This window comes from Amia ocellicauda, chromosome 8 (assembly GCF_036373705.1).
Source record: "Amia ocellicauda isolate fAmiCal2 chromosome 8, fAmiCal2.hap1, whole genome shotgun sequence".
Lineage (NCBI taxonomy): Eukaryota > Metazoa > Chordata > Actinopteri > Amiiformes > Amiidae > Amia > Amia ocellicauda.
In genome coordinates, this window is record NC_089857.1 from 23,227,075 (window position 1) to 23,239,686 (window position 12,612).

The 12,612-nt window shown below is 41.6% G+C and overlaps 6 non-coding genes across 6 annotated transcripts; 4 read left to right on the forward strand and 2 right to left on the reverse strand.

Moving 5' to 3' along the window:
• Positions 1-957: 957 nt before the first annotated feature.
• On the forward strand, positions 958-1,076 carry LOC136755814 (5S ribosomal RNA). Its single transcript, XR_010817926.1, has one exon. It is a non-coding gene; the product is annotated as a 5S ribosomal RNA (ribosomal RNA).
• Positions 1,077-4,979: 3,903 nt separating this feature from the next.
• Positions 4,980-5,098, reverse strand: LOC136755815 (5S ribosomal RNA). The gene has a single exon (XR_010817927.1). It is a non-coding gene; the product is annotated as a 5S ribosomal RNA (ribosomal RNA).
• Positions 5,099-5,742: 644 nt separating this feature from the next.
• LOC136757791 (U1 spliceosomal RNA) lies at positions 5,743-5,906 on the forward strand. Its single transcript, XR_010819614.1, has one exon. It is a non-coding gene; the product is annotated as a U1 spliceosomal RNA (small nuclear RNA).
• Positions 5,907-7,338: 1,432 nt separating this feature from the next.
• Positions 7,339-7,457, forward strand: LOC136755817 (5S ribosomal RNA). The gene has a single exon (XR_010817928.1). It is a non-coding gene; the product is annotated as a 5S ribosomal RNA (ribosomal RNA).
• A 3,909-nt stretch (positions 7,458-11,366) lies between these two features.
• LOC136755818 (5S ribosomal RNA) lies at positions 11,367-11,485 on the reverse strand. Its single transcript, XR_010817929.1, has one exon. It is a non-coding gene; the product is annotated as a 5S ribosomal RNA (ribosomal RNA).
• Positions 11,486-12,129: 644 nt separating this feature from the next.
• LOC136757792 (U1 spliceosomal RNA) lies at positions 12,130-12,293 on the forward strand. Its single transcript, XR_010819615.1, has one exon. It is a non-coding gene; the product is annotated as a U1 spliceosomal RNA (small nuclear RNA).
• Positions 12,294-12,612: the final 319 nt, after the last annotated feature.

Genomic DNA, 12,612 nt, shown 5'->3' on the forward strand with positions numbered 1-12,612 from the left:
GACACATGATCTGCTGTACACACTTCAATTTCGCAGAGCATCGCCATCCACCTGCAGTACGTACAAGCAAAGGACTTTTATAATAGACATGTGTATATAGTCCCCACCGTCAGCTCGGACAGTGGTGAGACTGCCCTGTATGACAGTATTAGATAAGCCCATGCGTTTCAGGGCAGCGTTGCCAGACTGGGGGTAAACCCAAGCCATGGGGGGAAATATTGCAAGCGGGGAAACGTGCGGGGAAAGGCTATCAAACAGGGGGCAACAGTAAGAAACAGGGGGTTCTTTTGCTCATTTTTATCTTCCCTGTGCTCTCACGACGTTTTGAAATATGAAGCCTGCCCTCGAACACTGATGATGGACTACCCGACTCGCCAATAATATTGGGTTCTGGTGCACTGAAATACAAGAGCTGCTGGATTTGTGTGTTTTCTTACCCCCTCACTATAGTTTTTCAAATGTTTAAACAACTGCACTTATATTCAAGGTTTGTTTTGCTTCATGTATTTTACTGGTTTACATTTCTGTCAGCAGCCTGTTGAATGATTCTTCTGCTTTCAAAATAAAATTAAAACAGGATGAATGCCCACACCTGAAAATACAATATATGCAATATGTATCCATCATAGTGACCTGTGTCTTTAAGCATCATGACTTAACAACCTCCTTTCATACTGCATGTCAATTGACATCCTTACTTAAATGCACACCTTCTCAAGATTGCGCTTGACTGGCTTGGCAGGCACTCAGCTACAGCTGTTCTCTCAATACAATGTGTTCGTGTTGTAAAATATAGTTCCGGTCTGCCACAACATTGTGTGTTAGCAGGGACTGTCTGCGGCGCGCTGCTGTGTCCCGGGCTTTAGAGCAGAGAGAGAGACAGGTCAAAGGTAAATATAAAAGTCAGAAACGGATATTGCCTTCCCTTTAAGTAGAGTGTCAGGGACAGCTTCCCTCGCTTACGGCCATACTAGCCTGAATACGCCCGATCTCGTCCGATCTCGGAAGCTAAGCAGGCTCGGGCCTGGTCAGTACTTGGATGGGAGACCGCCTGGGAATACCAGGTGCTGTAAGCTTTTGCACCTTTTACACACCAGAGGGCGACAAATCACGAGTTTTAACTTTGGATACACACAATTTCATCATTATTTCAGATTTTACTTCCCCAAATACACACACATACAATAGATGTTGTTCTCCAACGAAAACGGTCCTAAGTAACTAGGATACATTCGTAAATAAATTGAGCATCACGGGTAAAACGAACTAAAGTTGCCTCATCTTTTTCGTCAATAAGTGACACAATTACAGCAACACAAAACTGAACTCCACCGTACAAAGTTCAATGCTCACAAGGAACCTCATTCAACACACACGGTTCATTTCCCATTCATGCAAAGCACGAAAGTGTAAAACTTGGGAACATACTTGAGACTAAAGATTACATTCAATCTCATTCAAGGCACGAATGTGAATGAAACGGGATGAAATAACTGAAATTATGCCTGCCCTCGAACTGTGATGATGGACTACCCGACTCGCCAATAATATTGGGTTCTGGTGCACTGAAATACAAGAGCTGCTGGATTTGTGTGTTTTCTTACCCCCTCACTATAGTTTTTCAAATGTTTAAACAACTGCACTTATATTCAAGGTTTGTTTTTCTTCATGTATTTTACTGGTTTACATTTCTCTCAGCAGCCTGTTGAATGATTCTTCTGCTTTCAAAATAAAATTAAAACAGGATGAATGCCCACACCTGAAAATACAATATATGCAATATGTATCCATCATAGTGACCTGTGTCTTTAAGCATCATGACTTAACAACCTCCTTTCATACTGCATGTCAATTTAAATTCTTACGTAAATGCACACCTTCTCAAGATTACATGAAAAGACTATGAAATGCACCTGGTCAGCAGCCTGTTACGCTTACATTTCCTGGGACAGAAGCATTCATCGGTAAGACACCATTTTGTTACAGTTACAGCAGTACATTGATTCAGTGGCCTATTTTAATCAAGTTCATATGCATTCATGGGGCATTTAAGGCCCATATACATACGTACGGCGATGCTGTATATGCATCTCCTCTCTAATAAGGGTTATCGTGCAAATGGGGGGACCCATTTGGAAATGGGGGAAACCGGCTCACCACTAGGGGGATTCTCGGAGTAGCATCTGGCAACCCTATTTGACTGTCTTGTCGGTCGCTCAATTATCCACCTGAGGTGCAGATGTAGGCCATCAACTGTACACCAGAATGTGGCTAGAAATATGGTTCCGTTCCACCAACGTGGGGACTACTTTCTCTCAATGGTTTCTTGACTTCATATATGTACTTAAGCTGGAAATGAAAGTTATCCACATACAACTTGCCAGGATTTCAGTAATACAACATCAAACGTCGTACTTTTGCTCAAACATTTACAGTTCATCGCTTTTCATGACCCCATAACTTTACGATCTCTTCAGTTAACGAGCTGATTTGTGAAGGTCCTGTAGACCTTAGTTCTTTCTATCAAATGCCAGGGAGACTTATCTTTTACGTACAATATAAAGCAAAACGTAAAAGTACACTTTGTGCAATGTCTCAAAGTCACAACTGAAACTTCACCATACTTTACTGTCTTCTATCTATATGTGTTTAAAGCGTCAAATAAACTGCCTGCTAATCTATTGATCATTATACCTTCAGTAATCCAAACTATCAATGATCTCTTTCATGAGTTCAACCAAATTTAGATTTAGACAATATCTAATGCAATACAGGTGAAAACAAGTCCATCTTATAATACAAAGAGTTGACTTATCAATTTTATAATAAACTGATTTCATTCTTTTAATAAAAAAGATGTTTTTACGCATATAAGTCGTAGGATTTAACAATTTTGCAGGGCAAAATTATCGGCAGGGTTAAGGTTGAGTCAGTGATCGTGTAAAAAAGTGGTTGACAGATATTGGTCGATCGGACATAAAACCCTCCAGCCATGACAATCTCAGAATATGCTGATCACATTGTCAGTAAATTGAATTTGTTGACAGTTGTGTGGTTTATTTCATGTTCATTGAAATTAACCTCGACTGTATATTAAAAGGGATAGGCTGGTCATTTGGCTATCTATATTAAAAACCTGCACTTGCAAGTGATTCTTGCAAGTCAAGATTATGTTTTCTTTGACAACATATGAGTTCATTGTTTAAGCACTGATAACTGTGCAACTTGGATATACATTTGTACCCATTTGTTACCTAGACATTTCCAGGGGTCGGCATCACGATGTTGCGCGACGGACAACGGACAAAATCTCCGGACTCAGTGGCAGACATGGATGGGGAAAAATGTGCCTATATATATTACCCTGCTGTATACAAAGCGTGTAGCTAATTTAATAGCACGCAAAAGCCCACTCGAAGACAGGAATAACATGTAAACTACACACACATCAGCGCTAACCACTTCACCAAAGTGCTGCCCAATAATAATAATAATAATAATAATAATAATAAAAGATCGTTCTGTGCATATTTGATATGCTGGTTAAGAAAGTACGTCATTACACTTACCTGGCTTCCACTCTTGGCTTCGGCATCCCTGATGAATCGATCCTTCTCTGTGCTTGACACGTTAGAAGTCTTAGACATTTGTTTTGCACCATCTTTCAGCGGGGTCGCAAGCTACAGTTGACTTGAGCACTTTCATTATTTCTCCACATCTCGCACACTCCATAAAACAATCTGTGGCTCTTTCGGAAATTAAATATTCCTCTTCCCAAGCTGGGCTGAACGATCTTTTCTTTGAATTCGACGCCATGTTTTTAGTTAAAAAAAAAAAAAAGTTACACAAGGCGGGTGTAGCTAACGCTTTCCGATTGGATAGCAAAGCTTCAGCGTCATCACATTTGGCGTCATAGCTCTACGGTGAGTAGTAGAAGCCAAATATAGCCCCCTTGCCTCGCAATCATAATATTAGGTTTCATAGGTTAAACGTAATGTTGTCAACAGTTTGCGTTCATTTGAATACATTACCACGGACCTCAATTCTCTACCTCGGACACGATGCCGATCCCTGGACATTTCTATGTGTAAGTATGGAAGTAAAAGTTGAGACGTGTTCAAACCGTGAAAAAACTCATGGCAATTTACCCTGTCAAATATTGCAATCAACTGCTCCGATCTATAACAAAACCACATACATGATGTCTTTCATCACTTTTTATTATGCATTCCTCCACTAAGTTTAAACTATGAATTATGTTTTTTTCTGTCAGGTTCCAATCTCGATTCGATACAAAACGTATTTATTAAAACTAATTTTAAGAATTATTATCAGTATTGTTTATTTTGAGAAGCGTTCAGTGTAAATCCAAGTCATATGCATTCGGATCAGGATCTGCACTGTTCTCTAATCATTGATTATTATTATAATAATTTATTTATTAGCAGACGGCCTTATCCAGGGCGACTTACAATACAATACAAAGTGCAAAACTACAGTGCAGTACAAGGCATAACATATTACAAATTGCAATTCACATAATACGGTGCAATTCGAAGCATAATACATTTTACAAATTCCAATGTACACAATATATGAGGTCTTACATCCTGGACTGTAAAAGCTGATCAGTGCAGAGTGATTGTTTATTGATAGTTCATGCATCCGTAGCGGCATGATCCTGATCAACTTGCCAAATTGAAATGATGCAAATTCCAATCAAAGGAGGTTTATAAAAATAAATACTGTTTTATTGTTTAAAGTATTTTACATTACAATAAAAACATTCATTCAATGTTTAATACTTGTGATTAAAATTTATGAAAATCAATTCTTAAAATCACTTAACATTTTTAAAAATAAATACAACATGTATAGTCAAAATAGTGGTGTCGCGTCCTGCTGTCCAAGGAAAAGAAACAGGAGGATGGTACCTAAAACTCGTGACTTGTCGTCCCCTGGTGTGTAAAAGGCGCAAAAGCTTACAGCACCTGGTATTCCCAGGCGGTCTCCCATCCAAGTACTGACCAGGCCCGAGCCTGCTTAGCTTCCGAGATCGGACGAGATCGGGCGTATTCAGGCTAGTATGGCCGTAAGCGAGGGACGCTGTCCCTGACACTCTACTAATAATGAACAAGACAAGCCCGTGTCATCCACTAGTGATTCGTGTAAAGACTTTGTGTTGTCTGTGATTTCAGTGTGTGTCGGGATGTGACTCTTGTGTTATAGATGCCAACGTGACACTTCTCTGAGCCCAAACTGTCTGATCTGCACTCTCTTCAGTCGCCGTATCAGTTGGTGATTTGGCAGTTCAGATCATTCGCATTTTCAACAACCTCCCGCACTTGAACAAGTTCATCAGCACCATTTATTTCACATACCATACATATACGCGAGGTGAAATATATTACATGCAATGTCTTTGCTAAGGCGCTGCACTACATTTTACGCCGCCGTCTCCGCACGCAAACGCTTTGCCGTGCAGGAATTTGGATGATAACGATGAACCAATGGTACAGCGGTATGTAAATAAGCTGAGCATCATGGGTAAAAGTGTACCTCAAGTGTTGCCTAATCTTTCTCATCAATACATGACGCAGTTACAGCAAACCCAAAGGACCACCAGTATCGACACTCCCGTGTAGAGAAGATGTGCAATCAAGGGGCGTGGCGCACAGTACCCCACCGTGTGACGGAAGAACCCGCTCTGAGGCAGGGTGTGGGCCGGCCCGTGTACAACTCATACTTACCTGGCAGGGGAGACACCATGATCATGAAGGTGGTTCACCCAGGGCGAGGCTCGGCCATTGCACTCCGGCTGTGCTGACCCCTGCGAATTCCCCAAATGTGGGAATCTCGACTGCATAATTTCTGGTAGTGGGGGACTGCGTTCGCGCTCTCCCCTGATCCCGCGGTACAAAGACAGATGCTCTTGCGCTGCTCACAGGCGCCCCTGCGGCTCCGCGCTTTCCATTACGCCTGCAAGCGTCACTGTGACTGTGAGCTGCTGTCTCGCTAAGTTCTCCCCTCCTCTCACCGTTTCTACTCGTTTCTTCGGTCCCTTACAATCTCCACCGAACCCCGCCCTACAAAGCTAAACGCTCACTCTTCATTTCTCATTCATGGAAAGCAACGCAAGATACACACTCCAATCCTGGCTAATTGATACTAAAAGTCAGTCCCGTTCTGAACAAAACACGAATCTCAATGAAGCGCTGTGAACACGAGCTTCAAACTGACGAGCATCAGGCGTGTTCCGCCTGCTCTGCCCATGAGCACACCGAAGTCTCTTACTCGGCTTCACACGACTCGCACCCAGCTGTCAATTCACAACAGACCTCATCCCTCATCTCTGTGACTGCCTTATGATTGCAGCTCAACGGGGCATTTCACATGGCAGTGTATACGACACATGATCTGCTGTACACACTTCAATTTCGCAGAGCATCGCCATCCACCTGCAGTACGTACAAGCAAAGGACTTTTATAATAGACATGTGTATATAGTCCCCACCGTCAGCTCGGACAGTGGTGAGACTGCCCTGTATGACAGTATTAGATAAGCCCATGCGTTTCAGGGCAGCGTTGCCAGACTGGGGGTAAACCCAAGCCATGGGGGGAAATATTGCAAGCGAGGAAACGTGCGGGGAAAGGCTATCAAACAGGGGGCAACAGTAAGAAACAGGGGGTTCTTTTGCTCATTTTTATCTTCCCTGTGCTCTCACGACGTTTTGAAATATGAAGCCTGCCCTCGAACACTGATGATGGACTACCCGACTCGCCAATAATATTGGGTTCTGGTGCACTGAAATACAAGAGCTGCTGGATTTGTGTGTTTTCTTACCCCCTCACTATAGTTTTTCAAATGTTTAAACAACTGCACTTATATTCAAGGTTTGTTTTGCTTCATGTATTTTACTGGTTTACATTTCTCTCAGCAGCCTGTTGAATGATTCTTCTGCTTTCAAAATAAAATTAAAACAGGATGAATGCCCACACCTGAAAATACAATATATGCAATATTATGCATCATAGTGATGCAACCTCCTTTCATACTGCATGTCAATTGACATCCTTACTTAAATGCACACCTTCTCAAGATTGCGCTTGACTGGCTTGGCAGGCACTCAGCTACAGCTGTTCTCTCAATACAATGTGTTCGTGTTGTAAAATATAGTTCCGGTCTGCCACAACATTGTGTGTTAGCAGGGACTGTCTGCGGCGCGCTGCTGTGTCCCGGGCTTTAGAGCAGAGAGAGAGACAGGTCAAAGGTAAATATAAAAGTCAGAAACGGATATTGCCTTCCCTTTAAGTAGAGTGTCAGGGACAGCTTCCCTCGCTTACGGCCATACTAGCCTGAATACGCCCGATCTCGTCCGATCTCGGAAGCTAAGCAGGCTCGGGCCTGGTCAGTACTTGGATGGGAGACCGCCTGGGAATACCAGGTGCTGTAAGCTTTTGCACCTTTTACACACCAGAGGGCGACAAATCACGAGTTTTAACTTTGGATACACACAATTTCATCATTATTTCAGATTTTACTTCCCCAAATACACACACATACAATAGATGTTGTTCTCCAACGAAAACGGTCCTAAGTAACTAGGATACATTCGTAAATAAATTGAGCATCACGGGTAAAACGAACTAAAGTTGCCTCATCTTTTTCGTCAATAAGTGACACAATTACAGCAACACAAAACTGAACTCCACCGTACAAAGTTCAATGCTCACAAGGAACCTCATTCAACACACACGGTTCATTTCCCATTCATGCAAAGCACGAAAGTGTAAAACTTGGGAACATACTTGAGACTAAAGATTACATTCAATCTCATTCAAGGCACGAATGTGAATGAAACGGGATGAAATAACTGAAATTATGCCTGCCCTCGAACTGTGATGATGGACTACCCGACTCGCCAATAATATTGGGTTCTGGTGCACTGAAATACAAGAGCTGCTGGATTTGTGTGTTTTCTTACCCCCTCACTATAGTTTTTCAAATGTTTAAACAACTGCACTTATATTCAAGGTTTGTTTTTCTTCATGTATTTTACTGGTTTACATTTCTCTCAGCAGCCTGTTGAATGATTCTTCTGCTTTCAAAATAAAATTAAAACAGGATGAATGCCCACACCTGAAAATACAATATATGCAATATGTATCCATCATAGTGACCTGTGTCTTTAAGCATCATGACTTAACAACCTCCTTTCATACTGCATGTCAATTTAAATTCTTACGTAAATGCACACCTTCTCAAGATTACATGAAAAGACTATGAAATGCACCTGGTCAGCAGCCTGTTACGCTTACATTTCCTGGGACAGAAGCATTCATCGGTAAGACACCATTTTGTTACAGTTACAGCAGTACATTGATTCAGTGGCCTATTTTAATCAAGTTCATATGCATTCATGGGGCATTTAAGGCCCATATACATACGTACGGCGATGCTGTATATGCATCTCCTCTCTAATAAGGGTTATCGTGCAAATGGGGGGACCCATTTGGAAATGGGGGAAACCGGCTCACCACTAGGGGGATTCTCGGAGTAGCATCTGGCAACCCTATTTGACTGTCTTGTCGGTCGCTCAATTATCCACCTGAGGTGCAGATGTAGGCCATCAACTGTACACCAGAATGTGGCTAGAAATATGGTTCCGTTCCACCAACGTGGGGACTACTTTCTCTCAATGGTTTCTTGACTTCATATATGTACTTAAGCTGGAAATGAAAGTTATCCACATACAACTTGCCAGGATTTCAGTAATACATCATCAAACGTCGTACTTTTGCTCAAACATTTACAGTTCATCGCTTTTCATGACCCCATAACTTTACGATCTCTTCAGTTAACGAGCTGATTTGTGAAGGTCCTGTAGACCTTAGTTCTTTCTATCAAATGCCAGGGAGACTTATCTTTTACGTACAATATAAAGCAAAACGTAAAAGTACACTTTGTGCAATGTCTCAAAGTCACAACTGAAACTTCACCATACTTTACTGTCTTCTACCTATATGTGTTTAAAGCGTCAAATAAACTGCCTGCTAATCTATTGATCATTATACCTTCAGTAATCCAAACTATCAATGATCTCTTTCATGAGTTCAACCAAATTTAGATTTAGACAATATCTAATGCAATACAGGTGAAAACAAGTCCATCTTATAATACAAAGAGTTGACTTATCAATTTTATAATAAACTGATTTCATTCTTTTAATAAAAAAGATGTTTTTACGCATATAAGTCGTAGGATTTAACAATTTTGCAGGGCAAAATTATCGGCAGGGTTAAGGTTGAGTCAGTGATCGTGTAAAAAAGTGGTTGACAGATATTGGTCGATCGGACATAAAACCCTCCAGCCATGACAATCTCAGAATATGCTGATCACATTGTCAGTAAATTGAATTTGTTGACAGTTGTGTGGTTTATTTCATGTTCATTGAAATTAACCTCGACTGTATATTAAAAGGGATAGGCTGGTCATTTGGCTATCTATATTAAAAACCTGCACTTGCAAGTGATTCTTGCAAGTCAAGATTATGTTTTCTTTGACAACATATGAGTTCATTGTTTAAGCACTGATAACTGTGCAACTTGGATATACATTTGTACCCATTTGTTACCTAGACATTTCCAGGGGTCGGCATCACGATGTTGCGCGACGGACAACGGACAAAATCTCCGGACTCAGTGGCAGACATGGATGGGGAAAAATGTGCCTATATATATTACCCTGCTGTATACAAAGCGTGTAGCTAATTTAATAGCACGCAAAAGCCCACTCGAAGACAGGAATAACATGTAAACTACACACACATCAGCGCTAACCACTTCACCAAAGTGCTGCCCAATAATAATAATAATAATAATAATAATAATAATAATAAAAGATCGTTCTGTGCATATTTGATATGCTGGTTAAGAAAGTACGTCATTACACTTACCTGGCTTCCACTCTTGGCTTCGGCATCCCTGATGAATCGATCCTTCTCTGTGCTTGACACGTTAGAAGTCTTAGACATTTGTTTTGCACCATCTTTCAGCGGGGTCGCAAGCTACAGTTGACTTGAGCACTTTCATTATTTCTCCACATCTCGCACACTCCATAAAACAATCTGTGGCTCTTTCGGAAATTAAATATTCCTCTTCCCAAGCTGGGCTGAACGATCTTTTCTTTGAATTCGACGCCATGTTTTTAGTTAAAAACAAAAAAAAGTTACACAAGGCGGGTGTAGCTAACGCTTTCCGATTGGATAGCAAAGCTTCAGCGTCATCACATTTGGCGTCATAGCTCTACGGTGAGTAGTAGAAGCCAAATATAGCCCCCTTGCCTCGCAATCATAATATTAGGTTTCATAGGTTAAACGTAATGTTGTCAACAGTTTGCATTCATTTGAATACATTACCACGGACCTCAATTCTCTACCTCGGACACGATGCCGATCCCTGGACATTTCTATGTGTAAGTATGGAAGTAAAAGTTGAGACGTGTTCAAACCGTGAAAAAACTCATGGCAATTTACCCTGTCAAATATTGCAATCAACTGCTCCGATCTATAACAAAACCACATACATGATGTCTTTCATCACTTTTTATTATGCATTCCTCCACTAAGTTTAAACTATGAATTATGTTTTTTTCTGTCAGGTTCCAATCTCGATTCGATACAAAACGTATTTATTAAAACTAATTTTAAGAATTATTATCAGTATTGTTTATTTTGAGAAGCGTTCAGTGTAAATCCAAGTCATATGCATTCGGATCAGGATCTGCACTGTTCTCTAATCATTGATTATTATTATAATAATTTATTTATTAGCAGACGGCCTTATCCAGGGCGACTTACAATACAATACAAAGTGCAAAACTACAGTGCAGTACAAGGCATAACATATTACAAATTGCAATTCACATAATACGGTGCAATTCGAAGCATAATACATTTTACAAATTCCAATGTACACAATATATGAGGTCTTACATCCTGGACTGTAAAAGCTGATCAGTGCAGAGTGATTGTTTATTGATAGTTCATGCATCCGTAGCGGCATGATCCTGATCAACTTGCCAAATTGAAATGATGCAAATTCCAATCAAAGGAGGTTTATAAAAATAAATACTGTTTTATTGTTTAAAGTATTTTACATTACAATAAAAACATTCATTCAATGTTTAATACTTGTGATTAAAATTTATGAAAATCAATTCTTAAAATCACTTAACATTTTTAAAAATAAATACAACATGTATAGTCAAAATAGTGGTGTCGCGTCCTGCTGTCGAAGGAAAAGAAACAGGAGGATGGTACCTAAAACTCGTGACTTGTCGTCCCCTGGTGTGTAAAAGGCGCAAAAGCTTACAGCACCTGGTATTCCCAGGCGGTCTCCCATCCAAGTACTGACCAGGCCCGAGCCTGCTTAGCTTCCGAGATCGGACGAGATCGGGCGTATTCAGGCTAGTATGGCCGTAAGCGAGGGACGCTGTCCCTGACACTCTACTAATAATGAACAAGACAAGCCCGTGTCATCCACTAGTGATTCGTGTAAAGACTTTGTGTTGTCTGTGATTTCAGTGTGTGTCGGGATGTGACTCTTGTGTTATCGCTGCCAACGTGACACTTCTCTGAGCCCAAACTGTCTGATCTGCACTCTCTTCAGTCGCCGTATCAGTTGGTGATTTGGCAGTTCAGATCATTCGCATTTTCAACAACCTCCCGCACTTGAACAAGTTCATCAGCACCATTTATTTCACATACCATACATATACGCGAGGTGAAATATATTACATGCAATGTCTTTGCTAAGGCGCTGCACTACATTTTACGCCGCCGTCTCCGCACGCAAACGCTTTGCCGTGCAGGAATTTGGATGATAACGATGAACCAATGGTACAGCGGTATGTAAATAAGCTGAGCATCATGGGTAAAAGTGTACCTCAAGTGTTGCCTAATCTTTCTCATCAATACATGACGCAGTTACAGCAAACCCAAAGGACCACCAGTATCGACACTCCCGTGTAGAGAAGATGTGCAATCAAGGGGCGTGGCGCACAGTACCCCACCGTGTGACGGAAGAACCCGCTCTGAGGCAGGGTGTGGGCCGGCCCGTGTACAACTCATACTTACCTGGCAGGGGAGACACCATGATCATGAAGGTGGTTCACCCAGGGCGAGGCTCGGCCATTGCACTCCGGCTGTGCTGACCCCTGCGAATTCCCCAAATGTGGGAATCTCGACTGCATAATTTCTGGTAGTGGGGGACTGCGTTCGCGCTCTCCCCTGATCCCGCGGTACAAAGACAGATGCTCTTGCGCTGCTCACAGGCGCCCCTGCGGCTCCGCGCTTTCCATTACGCCTGCAAGCGTCACTGTGACTGTGAGCTGCTGTCTCGCTAAGTTCTCCCCTCCTCTCACCGTTTCTACTCGTTTCTTCGGTCCCTTACAATCTCCACCGAACCCCGCCCTACAAAGCTAAACGCTCACTCTTCATTTCTCATTCATGGAAAGCAACGCAAGATACACACTCCAATCCTGGCTAATTGATACTAAAAGTCAATCCCGTTCTGAACAAAACACGAATCTCAATGAAGCGCTGTGAACAC